A 15,360-nucleotide genomic window follows, 5' to 3' on the forward strand; every position below is an offset into this window, starting at 1 on the left:
CTCCTGTCTGTCTAGCTTTCCCTCCATGTGACTGCTGCCCCTCTGGTGCCCTATGGCTGATTGCTCTAAGGGGTATATCTCCCTAGAGTAGGTGGGTACATCACCCTGGGTTGAATGTTCTGCATGTAAGTCTTTCTACTGTTGATCTGAGAGCTGATTCTTGGGAGTGAGTCTAATCCCAGGCCCAAATGTTATCCTGGAGCCATAGTCTTGGGGGTCCCACCAGACTCCATCCCACCAGTAATTCTGGTCATTTTTGTGGTTTGAATTTTGTTCCACATTTTTCCTCTCACTCTATTCAAGATCTCCCATTTTGATCCTTTCCCAAGTGGTTGGCATTGGTAACCAAGCACCATCTAGTTCTTCTAGTCTCAAGGTCCATCATATCCTTGGACTAAGTGTTTCCAGATGTCTTTGATTTTCTTCACTCTTCTTTGCTTCATTCAGATGAAAGGAAACTGATAGTAGCATCTTAGATGGCTGTTTGAAAACTCCAGTCGCTACTCACCAAAGTAGGTTGTGGAACAAGATTTTTATGTACTATGTTGTGCCAGTTGGGCTTGGTGTCCCTCAATACTATGGTCCCGAGTTGGCAGGCCTGGTGATTCTCTCTTCCAATGTGTTTGGTTGTCTCTGAGAGATTTCTCCAACTCTGTTTTCTGTTGCTTCTGTAATGAGTATGGCTAATTTTGTATAACTTGTATCTAGGCAAGATTATCTTCAGCTAAATCTGTCTTTGGTCTAGGATCCATTCCTGTTCACTGACCCCCCATGTGATCTTCTCAGTTGTCTATGCATTTATCTGTAGCCTGGTGAGAAATGCACAGTCTTTAAGTCCCCCTTTTACCTTTCTCATTATGATTTCTTAGTATACCACTACACTTCCTTTTTTAAAAAAAAATTTAAGTATTTGTGATAATTTGGGTTGTGTGTCAACTTGGCTGGCCCACAATTCTGAGTGGTTTAAGCAGTTGTGATGTGGTTATTCCCAAGATGAGATCAGATGTGTATGTTTTGAGCAGCCAATCCATTGAAAGCGAGTTTCCCTAAGGCTGTGGCCTGCTTTCAATATATTTATGGACATCCTGGGAAAAAGAGACACTCTTTCGTGGATTGGGATCCTGTTGTGCTGCCTACAACTGTCTGTGAGCAAACAATCCACCATTTGGCCTGGTGATCTTGGATTCATCATTCGTCAAACTCACCAGCCAGTATACTGCCTGCCAACCTTGAGCTCATCAGCCCCTGCAGCTGCGTGAGTTGGGAAAAGCCTCCAGCTTGACGTTTGATCAGGCACTTGGGACTTGCCAGCTTCTATAAGTGTATAAGCCATTTTCCTAAGATAAATTCCTCTCTCTCTCTGTATATAAGCTTTACTGGTTTTGCTTCTCTAGAGAACCCAGCCTAATACAGTATTCCAGTAGAATTAAGAATAATGGCAGCCATTTCTTAGAACTGACTCACGACAATGGGTGTGTTTCTTAATTTTCAGATGAAGAACTAAACACACTGAGACTTCTACAGTAGAACTAAGGTATTATTATTTTTTCTTTTAGAATTTTTTTTTCCTTGAGTATCAAATGATGCCAGACATTCTTATACATATGCACGCAAATCTGTCTGTCTCTGAAGGTTATATTGCAATTTCTTAACAGCAGCACTACTGGCATTTTAAGCTGGTACTTCTTCACTGTAGGAGGCCGACCTGAGCACTGTAGGACAGTTACTCACTCACGGCCTTTATCCACCAGATGCCAGTAAACCTCCTTCCCTCACCCCCCGTTATGAAAACCAAAAATGTCTTCAGACATTGCTAAATATACCCTCAGAAGCAGAACTGCCTCCAGTCAAGACCATTATTATATGGTATTTGAAATGCTTACCATCGACTGGCAGTTTTTTCATCAGCTCCAAGCATTCTTTCTCTGTAAGTTCTATGCCCATGTTTTCCAGAACATTTCCTATGTCAGCGATATCAATGTCTTCTCCTTCAAGTAGATAAAAATTATAAAATGTAAGGATTTTTAAATCAAGGATGTAAAATATAAAAATAAATAATCTTTTTCTATGTAGTATTTAAGAAGCTCTGGTGGCATAGTGCCTAAGGCATTTGACTGCTAAACAGAAGGCTGGAGGTTCAAATCCACCAGCCACTCCTTGGAAGGAAGACTGCGCAATCTACTTCTATAGAGATACTGCCTCGAACACCCAAGGAGGGTTTTCTATGAATCACGTCGACTCGACAGCAGTGAGTTTGGTTTTTTTTTTTTTTTTTTGGTAGTGGTGCAGTGGTGAAGCATTCAGCTGCTAACCGAAAAGCTGAAGGTCTAAAACCTCCGAGTCTGCTTTTGAAAGGATTGTTGTTGTTATGTGCCATCGAGTCAAACCCGACTCACAGCGACCCCTCTTTGGGTTTCCAAGGCAGTATCACTACGGAAGTAGGATTGCCCAACCTTCCCTCCAAGGAGTGGCTGGTGGGTTTGAACTGCCAGCCATCTGGTTAGCAGGCAAGTGTCTTAGCCACTATGCTACCAGAGCTTCCAACAGCTTTGGAAACCCTATGGGCAATTCTAGTCTATCTATAGGGTTGCTGTGAGTTAGAACTGACTCATCTGCAATGGGTTTTTTTGGATGTAACACTGATCTCAATTACCAGATCAAGAGAAAATCTTCAACACAGACACACATAAAAGGTATTATCTCACAATCATATGGACAGGATACTGCGGCATGAAATGAAATGTAGGGAAATAAAGTGCCAATATAAATTAGAATATTTTAGATGACTGATCTTTATGATTTAGTCACTGGATGGGATTGATTTAACCTTTATTTAAGTATTTATATCTTTATTGAAGCTTTATTTCATCTAGTGTACTAGCCTATACTTTGGTCATTTAAACTCAGTAGTTACACAATGTTATTGATGAATATTTCAAGGATTAAAAGACTTGCTATGAAGATATGGAACTTAAGTACTATTACTAAAATATAGATAATCTACAGTTCAACTCTGGGAATTCAGATCTATACTTTTCAGTAATAACAAAGAAAATTACATAGATAAATAACACAAGTCATGATAAAAATATCATTAAGTATAATTTTGTATAATTATTTATGTCTTAGGTTCCAAATATCTTACCACTCACCTGTAATAGCTTTCACTTTATCCATTAGCTTATTGATAGCAATCTTTCCATTAACTATTAGAAAAAGAACAGTTAACAGAAAATGAGATTCAGAAAAAAGTATGATGTATTTATTTATAGATTACAGTCAAAAGTATTTTTATTGCATTTTCTACAACTATATTTTATTTATAATGACTACATTTCAGTAATTCACCCAATGAAATTAAGAACCACCTGTTTCCTGGATGACATGGTCTCTCTAACTGATGGGATGCTGTACTGCTTTACAAGGAGTTGTTGTTGTTATGTGCTGTCGAGTTGGACCCGACTCATAGCAACCCCTCCTTGGGTTTCCAAGGCAGTATCACTACTGAAGTAGATTGCCCCAACTTTCTTCCGAGGAGTGGCTGGTGGGTTTGAACCACCAGTGTTCTAGTTAGCAGTCAAGTGCCTTAGCCACTATGCTACCAGAGTAGAAGGTGTGAATCATGCTACTCATGAGTCTCTGTCAGTGGTGACCACAAGAGAGAAGACTTCACATTGTTCATCTTTCACCTTTTCCTACAATACTTTTCTCCAATATTTTCAACTCTCATGACTGACTGGCAATACTGGATTTCTATATATTTTAGGCAACTATTAAAGCTTTCCACCCTTTCCTACAATAAACTCACTGCAATTGAGTAGATTCCAATTCATAGCAACCCCCATTGGGTTTCTGAGGTAGTAAAACTTTTGTGGAAGAAGATTACCCCATCTTTCTTCTGTGAAGTGGCCAGTGGGTTTGAACTACCAACCTTCTGGTTAGCAGCCAGATGCCTTAGGCACTGTGCCACCAGAGCTTCTTTTCCCTACAATAGGAATTTTTTTTCTTTCTCATTAAAAACATTTTGTTTGGTAATTCATTAATTTATTAAAAATATCAAGCATCCCCAGTTTAAATCAGTCATGTTGTAGGCTTTGGGGATATGTGGCAGACATTGCTGGTTGTGCACCAATGAACCACTGCATTCTACCTACTGTTCTTTCTGCTAAAAGAACTGTAATTTTGCTCACCATCCTTCAGTGTGGCCATGCCCCTCTAATGACATTGAGCCCCTCATAATGCCCAGGATGTGAATAATGATGGATCTAAGTCAATGATTTTCAACCCTCACTGTGCCTCAGAATCTTCCAGAGCACTTTAAAAATACAGATAACATGGGCCCCACTCCAGAGATTCTAATTCAATGGACACCTGGGCTTTAGAATTTAAAAAGAAATGTTCCCAAGTTGATTTTAACATAAATTCTGATGAACCTCTGGTCTAAGACAAAAAAAAAAAAAAAAAAAGTCCCATTTCCCTTGCCAAGTGACTGCTTTAGGAATGAACATATGATATTCTGACCAATGAGAACTGAATGGCAGTTTGTTGGAGTACTCTAGTATTCAACATTGGTTCACAGTCCCTAGGCAATGAAATATGATAAAAAAAGAAAAAGTGATTTAAAAATTAGACTAGAAAAAAAAAGATCATTATTTCTAACAATATTGTTATCTATATAGAAACTCCACCAGATTTCTATATACAGAAAACTCCTAGGATCAATTAAGGACTCTAGCAGGGTTGGGAAGGAGGCCTGGGCAATCTACTTCAATATAGAAATAATTTGCAAATACCAGCAATGCTAATTTTAACTCAATTTCAATCAAAATCCTAATGGAACTTAAATCACGGAACTTTAAAATATCATTACAAAATTCATATGGGAGAGTAAGGATTACAAAACAGTCAAGATAATTTTGACAAATGAGAAAAGGTATGTGCACTGCCAGATTTCAAGATTTACTAGTAGAAAGGCATATTATTAAGGCAGTGTGGTATACTGGTAGAGGGATAAAGAAAAAGATCAGTGAAATACAATATAAAGCTTAGGGGAAGGAAGATATGATAGAGTTGGCATTAGAAATTAGTGAGAAAGATCTAATGAAAAATTTGCTATCCATATAGAAAAACATTATATCTCTACCTCACAACAGAAACAAAATGAATTTTATATTGTTTAGGGAGAAATATACTAAAAAATGTTAAACGACTATAGAAAAACATCTCTGTGACCTGAGAATAAGCAAGGGTTGCTTAAAGAAAAATCAAATTATAAAGGAAATGGTGACAAATTTAACTGTATTGAAATTAAGAACTTCTGTTCAGTAACAGATAATCATCTAAGCCAAATTATAAACCATAGGCTGGCAGCTGGTATTTCTTACATATATTACATAAAAACGATTAACACACACAATATATAAAAAATTACAAATTAATCAGTAAAATGCAAATAACACAATAGGAAATAGGCAAGATATATAAAAAAGTACAGAAGAGTATGGCTAAATGATTAATAAAAATATGAAAAGATAGTTAACCTCACTGACAATCAGGAAATGCGATTTAAAACAACAGTAAGCTACTATTCCATATCAATCATGTTACAAAATAATTAAATATTTGACAATATAATGTTGATGAAATGTAAAGTCTAGGGCTCTAAATACTAGTTTGAAAGCTTCTGTAGCAGAATAAGTCACTGACGACAGGAGCTTGCAGCAGTAACCAACAGGGATGGATTAAAGAACTTTTTAGGATATTAAATGAACTTTAATTTGAAGGTGGGAGAAGAAAAGAGTAAAATGAAGGATGATTCCAGTTTTCAAGCCTGTCATGTGACTAGATGACCCACAGAACATGAGTAAGAGTCTATTTAATTAAAATGGAGTGAATTCCTTTTTGGCCATATTGAATTTTAAAGCCCCATTGAAGGTAAGGCTTGCTGGGATGTGTCATAAATTCCAATGCTCACCATTAACTGGAAGGCTTTCTGTCAGACCTTCAAGTTCTTTTTCTGTGAGTTTAATTCCCATGTGCCCAAGGACTTTCTTCAGGTCACTGACATTAGCCATTGCTCCTTAGAAAAATAAATCACAGTGAGACAAATTAAATGACCTGAAAGCATTAAAAATATAATCATATGCATTATTTTCTTTAATGGCAACTGTTACCTTAAAAATGTAAAGGAAAAACAAAGATAAAAGTAAGATATATTTAGGACTAGAAATTCAATAGCAGAGTTATAAATAAACCTGTTTAAAGAAATCTTGACTTGGAAATAAGGGAATATAGCAAAAAAGTTCTTCAGCCGTTTTCAACTGGAGCTGAAACAACTAATATCATAGTTTTGTGAAATAACAGAGGTTATTTTTATCATCTAAATTCCAAGTTTATTTGTCACAAACTTTTAAAATAACTAGTTCTTTGCTATATGTTATATATATTAAAAAAACACCTTATTGTCACTGAGTCGTCCTGACTCATAGCAACCCCTCCTTGGGTTTCTGAGGCTCTATCTCTATGGAAGTAGATTGCCCAACCTTCCTTCCGAGGAGTGGCTGGTTGGTTTGAACTGCCAGCCTTCTGGTTAGAAGTCAAGTGCCTTAGGCATTACACCACCAGAGCTCCTGTATGTTACATAAAGAGTTTTAAAATGATTTTGTCCCTTGATAAAGTTTGAGAAAATGAGAAGCTTGATGCAAATATAATACAATCAAGGACATGCTCTGATAAAATACAGATATCTAATATCTAAAGAAGGAGCTCTGGTAGCATAGTGGCTAAGGCACTTGACTGCTAACCAGAAGGCTGGTGGTTCAAACCCACCAGCCCCTCCTCGGAAGGAAGGTTGGGCATTCCTACTTCCGTAGTGATACTGCCTCGGAAACCCAAGGAGGGGTTGCTATGAGTTGGGGCCGACTCGATGGCAAACAACAACAACAACAACAATATCTAAAGAAGCATGGGAGCTCTGGTGATGTAGTGCCTAAGGCATTTGACTTCTAACCAGAAGGCTGGCAGTTCAAACCCACCAGCTACTCCTTGGAAGGAGGCCTGGGCAATCTACTTCCGTAGAGATACCACCTTGGAAACACAAGGAGGGGTCCCTATGAGCGGCATCCAACTCCACGGCAGTGAGCTTTTTTTTGTTTGTTTTTTGAAGGAGTATAACTAAGGAATCACAGCAAAACCCACAGCTATCAAATCAATTCTGACTCATAACAACCCCCATTTGATTTCCAAGACTGTAAATCTTTATGGAAGTTATTGTTGTTGTTGTTGTTATGTGCCGTCGAGTCGGCCCCAAATCATAGCGACCCCTCCTTAGGTTTCAAAGGCAGTATCACTACAGAAGTAGAATTGCCCAACCTTCCTTCCGAGGAGGGGCTGGTGGGTTTGAACCGCCAGCCTTCTGGTTAGCAGTCAAGTGCTTTAGCCACTATGCTACCAGAGGTAGACTGCCTCATTTTTCTCCTGTGGAGAAGCTGGTGGGTTTGAACTGCTAACATTCTGCTTAACAGTGAGATGCTTTCTCCACTATGGCACGAGAGCGCCTTAACTAAGGAATCAGTTTATAATATTTAGAATTTGGTGGCATAAATATAGCTCTAAGAATTTCATATTTAAATTCTCACCTTTGAGAGATTTTACACCATCCAGCATCCTATTCTGAAACACCTGCCCAGCAGCTATTAGAAAAAGGGAATTCATGTCAGAATGAAAATTATATGGTCATTCACAAAAGAATTTTCTTTACGTCATAATTCTAGAAAAATACTTTTCATAATTATTTCTGAAAATACCACGTTATATGAAAACAAAAATGAAGGTAGGAATGGTACATATTTTAAAGTGATAAATCTCTTTTACCTTTGGCACCTAAGGCAATTGTTGTGAACTTGGGCTTGCTGAGTCATCGTTTTTACCATCATCACCACCACCACCACAACCACACAAAATAGCATAAATGCTAACCTTTATTGAAGTTTCACCATATACCAAGCATTTTGCAAAGTGCTTTAACTCATTTAGGTTTTTTTTTTCCTCCTATTTACAAATGAGTAAACTGAAGAAGAGAGATGTTAAGAAGTAGCTTGTCTAAGGTTGCACAGTTGATAAGTAGTGGAGTCCGGATTAAAATCTATGTACTAGTACAGTGGCTCTTAACCACTCTATACTGTTATTCTTCATGTTTTCTCTTCCCTCTCTTTCACTTTTCTCATTTGCCTTCCTTCCTCTGCTTATAATTAATTAGGCCTTCTAAATAGTGATAAAAAAACAAAAAACTAAACTCACTGCCATCGAGTCAATCCTGAGTCATAGTGACCTCTCCTTGGGTTTCCAAAGTGGTATCTCTATGGAAGTAGATTGCCCAACCTTCCTTCTGAGAAGCAGCTGAAGGGTTTGAACCACCAGCCTTCTGGTTAGCAGTCAAATGCCTTAGGCACTACACCACCAGAACTCCTAGTACTAAATAGGGATACCTAATATTAAATTATTTGTTTTACTTACGGCTAAAGGTTTTGATGAGTTCAAAAGTAAAATTTAATGAACAGTTACATAGTTCCCACACAATCTAGAATTTTTTTTTTTCCCCTAATAAAGTTCAGGAATTTCTAGAGGAAATTTCATAGGAAAGTTTTATAAGTTTTCAAAAAAGCCACAAAATCAGGCTCCCTGCAAGGCCTGGTTGTTGGTGTCAAGTTGGCTCCAACTCATGTGACCTTATATAACCAAATCTTACGTGTAACAGAACAGACCTCATGTGTCACCGGCCTGAGTGGCAACTATGTGGCTCACCATCAGTTGGCAGGGATTTCTGCAGCTCTGAGCATTCCACATCTGTCAGTTCAATCCCCATGCTTCCCAGAACATTTTGAAGGTCACTGGCATCAACTTTAATTCCTTTGAAAGGATGGGGATATAGACATTTGAGAATTTTAGGATGCACCTAATGATTCCAAATATTCATATCTGTAAGAATCATCCACAACTGGAGAACATGCAAAGGCAGAAAGAAATATTTCCATCCATACAGAATCAGTGGAGAACTCACAAAAAAAGTTAGTCCTTTAATTTTAGTAAAAAGTCAGATCCCTAATTCTAAGGAGAATAAGAGAGACAAAATTTTGGCTGCGTAACTATCCATTGGTTAGTACAACATAGGTGGCTAATCTGAAACATTCTGTCACGAAGTGCTTTTTGATCTGAACTATTTGATTAAGTGTTTACAGTGACAAGGACAACAATTTTAGATGTTTATTTTGCCTATCTAAATTTTGGGTAAGCAATGCTTTGAAGTAAATCATATTCTCAGAAAAGAAAGTACAGAGTAAAACAATATGCTAGCAAGATACAGCACTTTCATTTATTTTGTAGTTCAAGCCTAAATTACCTAACATCCAACTATAGTAGACCCAATTATTTCAATATTAAGTTAAAATTCTACACGTTTAAAAATCAGTAGTTGAGTAGTTAGAAAATATGCTAAAAAATAGTGTAGTATAAGACTTGAGGATATCAAGTTTTATAGGGATTTTTACTCACCTGTGAAACTTTTCAATCCATCCATCACCTTTTTCAGAGTGACTTTCCCATCAACTATAAAATCAGACAAAAATTACAGTGATAGGCATAAAGAATGATATGAAATACCAAAGGAATTTACCAACTTTCAAAGACATGCTTTAGAATTTTGATTTTTATCTCTTTGAAAATCATGGAGAATACAGAATGTTGTTGTTGTTGTTGCTATGTGCCATTGAGTCGGACCCGACTCATAGCGACCCCTCCTTGGGTTTCCGAGGCAGTATCACTACGGAAGTAGATTGCCCCATCTTCCTTTCGAGAAGTGGCTGGTGGGTTTGAACCGCTAGCCTTCTGGTTAGCAGTCAAGTGCCTTAGGCACTATGCTACCATTCCAGTTATTAAAATGACTATAACATAATATAGCTTTGACATTCTATCTTCCAAGGTATTGAGTCACACACAGGGCAGAAAAAGATGCTCTTTCTGTTGAACTGGTTTCCTTGCTTGGATACCTTGGATACTCTTATATTTAACATGTTGATGGACAGACTTAAAAAGTGGTTTGTATCATACACTAATGTTTCAATTGGATTTTGGAGGTAATCTATTTATATACTCAATCCATACATAATTTCTTCTTAGCATTTTCATGTTTACTTATTTACTATTTTTTTTTGTTGTTGTTGTTATGTGCTGTTGAGTCAGCCCCGACTCATAGTGACCCCCACCTTGGGTTGCCAAGGCAGTAGTATCACTATGGAAGTAGATTGCCCAACCTTCCTTCTGAGGAGTGGCTGGTGGGTTTGAACTACCAGCCTTCTGATTAGCAGTCAAGTGCCTTAGGCACTATGCTACCAGAGCTGCTTACTATTTTGTAGCATATGTTTAAATTAAAAATCATTTTGATAACAATCTACCTGACTGTATTGCTTAGCAATAGACTTTACATATTGTAGAAACTCAACTGATTTAATGTAATGCAGTGAATAGGTACCAAGTACCTACACGTACTTTCCACTATCTTAAACACCAATAATATAATACTCATTGCTGTCCTGTCAATTTCGACTCATAGTGACCCCTCCTTGGGTTTCCAAGGCGATATCTCTAAAGAAGTAGATTGGCCAATCTTCCTTCCAAGAAGTGGCTAGTGGGTTTGAACTGCCAACATTCTGGTTAGCAGTCAAATGCCTTAGGCACTATGTCACCAGAGCTCCTAATAATACAATATATTAAATGAAAAAAAAAAAAAAAAAAGAAAAAATATTCAAAGGTAGTAAGTTCTAGGGAGAAAAAGAAATATGAGTGAAATAGAGAATGCTGTGAGGAGGGCTGGTGCGATTTAAATAGGGAAGTTTTGAAAGGTCTCACCAAGGGACCATTTGAGCAGACTTGAAGGTGAAGGGGTAAGTTAGATAGATATCCAGGCAGATATGAAAGAAAGACAAAAGCCTGAGGAGGAGGCATGACTGGCAGGTGTATCTGGAGGCCAGTGTATCTGGAATGGGCTGAACCAGGGGAAAGTAGTAGCAGAAGGAATCAGAGCAGTTAAGCAGGTAATATAAGGCCTGCTAAGTCATAGTAAGGGCTCTGACTTTTACTCTGAGAAATACTGGAAGCTGTTGCATGCTTTGAGTAGAGGAATTTCACAATTGGGTTAATGTTTTAGCAGAATAACTCTGGATATTATGTGGAGAAAAGCAAAGAGGCAAGGGTGAAGGGTGGGAGTAGGACTTAGAAAGCTACTGCAGCAATCTAGAGGAGCTATTGTGGCTTGGACAAGGGAAGGAGTGTTGGAGGTGGTGAGAAGTGTCATATTCTGGAAATGTTCTAAAGAGAGAACTAAGGATTGGGTATTGAGTATGAGAAAGAGAGAGGAGGCACGATGGTGCTGTTTCTGTCCAAAGTAAAGGGATGAATGGAGTTGACATTTACTGATATGGAAAGGTTTGAGTAAGGACAGCAATGTTGGTGCAAAAATCAGTTTTGTTTTAGGCAAGTTAAATTCTGGATCCTATTAGGCATCTATAAAGGCAGTTAATATATGATTCTGGAATTCAGAAAAGAGGTTCAGGCCAGAGATGCACATAAATTGGATTTTGTCCGTAAGAAGATAGCATTTAAAGTTATGAAGGTGTTTGAGATCACCACAGAAATGAGTATAGACAGAGAAGAGGTACAAAGGCTGATCATTGGACTATTCCAATGAGATGTCTGGGAAGTGAGAAAGAACCAAGAAAGGAGGCAAAGGTGGAGCACTGAGTAAGATAGGAAGAAATTAACAGTGTGGGTCCTGGAGGAGTCCTGGGCAGTGCCGATGGTTAGTGTGCTCAGTCACAACCCAGAAGGCTGGAGACTCAAGTCCACCCATAGGCACCTCAGAAAAAGGCCTGGCTGGCCATCTACATTCAGAAGTACCAGCTGCTGATGGGTCACTACTTATTTTCTCTAAAAAGAGCTGCCTCGCCTAAGATCGGTAATTTCCCCTCTTGGAGAGCAGTTGTCATCCAATGACTGGTTGCTGTGGAGTACAAAGGCCAAGTCTCTATAGGATCAGCTTAGGCTTCTGTTCCAACTGCATTGCAATTCAGCATCTCCCACTGCCCAATCCTGCTTCCTTATTCCCTTACAAGTGTTGTCCTGAGAGTGTTCCCCTGCCAAGCTCCTATGTACAGATCTCTGCCACAGAGTTTATTCTCTGGCATCAGACAAATAATACACTACAAAAGAAATATGCAAACAAACATTACATACATGGTCTCCATCAGTGTTACGTATTGAAAAATTAATAAGGAAGTTAGTAAAGACCTCATTGTTTCCATCTTTCAAGTGTGATTTAAAGTCCCTGGATATTAGCTTTGAATCATGGAGACTTGCCCAAGGATATGGGAAACCATAAAGTTCCTAGAGTAGGAGACACATGACATACTTTATAGAATTCCCACAGCAATCTTCCCACTGGGGTAGCTTCCATCTATGCTGAGGGGAGGGTCATATTCATTGCTTCATATCACCTTTTAACTCTCAATTTCAAATGAACAATAGAAATATGACCATCATTTTTCATTTAATTCTTGGTGGCATTTTCCTAATCTCCCATTATTATAATTTATTCTTTCTCTTTCTCATTCCATTCTATTCCCATCTCACCTTACTGTCTTCTTAATTTCCTGTTTTATTTTTTTCCTCTGCCCTGCCAGTGGTCCTAGGTTTTCTTGAGCTTTGCTTCCACAATGGAAAAAGTTGCTCTGATGAAGTTGATGAAAATGACTGAAGAAAGGACTGATTTTTACTTTAAGTCTCTTTTTTTTTCCTCTACCAAAACCAAACCCACTGTCGTCAAGTTGGATCTGACTCATAGCGACCCCTCCTTGGGTTTCCGTGGAGGTATCACTACGGAAGTAGATTGCCCAACCTTCCTTCCAAGGAGTGGCTGGTAGGTTTGAACCACTAGCCTTGTGGTTAGCAGTCAAATGCCTTAGGCACTATGCCACCAGAGCTAGGCTTTTCTAAATAGTTCTTGATTCTAAATAACCACACTCAGGATTTAATACAAAATCTCACAAGTTCCTGCTCCCTGCGGAGCTCAGTAAAGTTTTAATGCTTACCATCCACTGCCAAATTCTGTTTCAGATCATTAAGCTCCTTTTCTGTGAGGCTCATGCCCATTTTTCCCAGAACTGTGTCCAGTTTACTGACATCAATAGCCCCTCCTTGGGAAAGAAAGAAACACATATATATGTATATATATGTATGTGTGTGTGTGTGTGTGTGTGTGTATATATATATATATAAGCAAAATTTGTGGAATCCAAAAAGTGACAAAATTATTAATTCCTATGTATTATGATCATCCTTTCAGCATTAGGCCTTATGCTCAAGGCTCAATAAATCTGATAAAAATGACAGAACCAATAATAGACTTTTAATTGAAACCTCTTCATATAAACTTTGTCTCAAAGAGTAATATACATAGCATAAATTTTAAAGGGGTAGAATAACTGCAGGGTCAATTCAATAGTGGAAAGGACAAGTCTAATATTTTGGGGGCAATAAGTACAGTTTATTTTTTATTAACTGAAGCTTTAGATAATTTCTACTAATGACCAAATTCCAGGCCTGACTATAAATCATTCCTTACAGTTTTCTGTTGTTGTTGTTGTTACTGTTAGGTGCCATTGAATTTGTTCTGACCCCTAGAGATCCCACACACAGAAGAATGAAACGGTGCCCAGTCCTGCCCCATCCTCACAATCATTGCTGTTTGACCCTGTGTTGCAGCCACTGTGTCAATTCATTACATTGAGGGTCTGACCCTCTACTTTGCCAAGCATGACATCCTTCTCCAGAGACTGGTCCCTCCTGATAACGTGTCCAAGTACCTGAGATAAGCTTTCACCATCTTTGCTTCTAAGGAACATTCTGGCTGTACTTCTTTCAAGACTGATTTGGTCGTTTTTCTGGCAGTCCACAGTCTATTCAGTATTCTTTGTCAACACCATAGTTGAGATACATCAGTTCTTCTACTGTCTTCCTTATTCACTGTTCAACTTCCACATGCATATGAGGCTATTGAAAACCATGGCTTGAGTCAGGTGCACCTTAGTCATAAAAGTGACATCTTTTTTTTTTTTTTTTTAACACTTTAAAGATATCTTTTGCAGCAGATGTGCCCAATACAATATGTCATTTGATTTTTTTTTTATGTTGGAGGCCATTCTTTTGTTTTAATATTCTTACAAACACACACAGTCATACATACTTTGATATAAATGGATACTTACTCATGCTGTTATATCACATATAATTTCCCCCTATTTTTCAACCTTTTTGTGTCATTTGATTTCTTGACTACTGTTTCCATGGACATTGATTGTAAATCCAAGGAAAATGAAAGCTTTGAAAATATTAATATTTCATCTGTTTATCATGATGTTGCTTATTGGTTCAGTTGTGAGGAATTTTGTTTTATGTTGAGATGTAATCCATTCTGAAAGCTGTGGTCTTTGATCTTCATCAGTAAGTGGTTCAAGTTCTCTTCCCTTCAGAAAACAAAGTTGTGTCATCTGCATACTACAGGTTGTTAATGAGTCTTCCTCCAATTCTGATGCCACATTCTTCTTCATATATTCCAGCTTCTCAGATTATTTGCTCAGGATACGGATTGAGTAAGTATGGTGAAAGGATACAGTTCTGACACACACCTTTCCTGATTTTAAATCACTCCATATCCCTTAGTTCTGTTTGAATGACAGCCTTTTGTTCTATGTATAGGTTCTGGATGAGCACAATTAAGTGTTCTGGAATGCCTATTCTCCACAGTGTTATCTATAATTTGTTATGATCCACACAATCAAATGCCTTTGCACAGTCAACCAAACATAACTAAACATCTTTTTGTCATTTTCTGCTTTCAGCCAAAATTCATCTGACATCAGCAAGGATATCCCTCTTTCCATGACCTCTTCTGAATCTAGCTTGAATTTTAGAAAGTTCCCTGTTGATATACTGCTGCAACCATTTTTTTTTAATCTACAGAAAAATTTTACTTGTGTTGTGTTATTAATGATATTGTTTGAAAATTTCTACATTCTGTTGGATCACCTTCCTTTGGAATAGGCACAAATATGGATCTCTTCCTGTTGGTTAGCCAGGTAGCTGTCTTCCAAATTTCTTGACATAGACAAGTTAGTGTTTCCATCACTGTATCCATTTGTTGGAACATCTCAGCTGGTATTCCATCAATTCCTGGAGCTGTGTTTTTTGCCAGTGCCTTCAGTGCAGCTTAGAGATCTTCATTTAATACTGTTGGTTCTTGATCATATGCTA

The sequence above is a fragment of the Orycteropus afer genome, unplaced genomic scaffold (assembly GCF_000298275.1).
Source record: "Orycteropus afer afer isolate SDZICR_OR568_19922 unplaced genomic scaffold, OryAfe1.0 scaffold00018, whole genome shotgun sequence".
NCBI lineage: Eukaryota > Metazoa > Chordata > Mammalia > Tubulidentata > Orycteropodidae > Orycteropus > Orycteropus afer.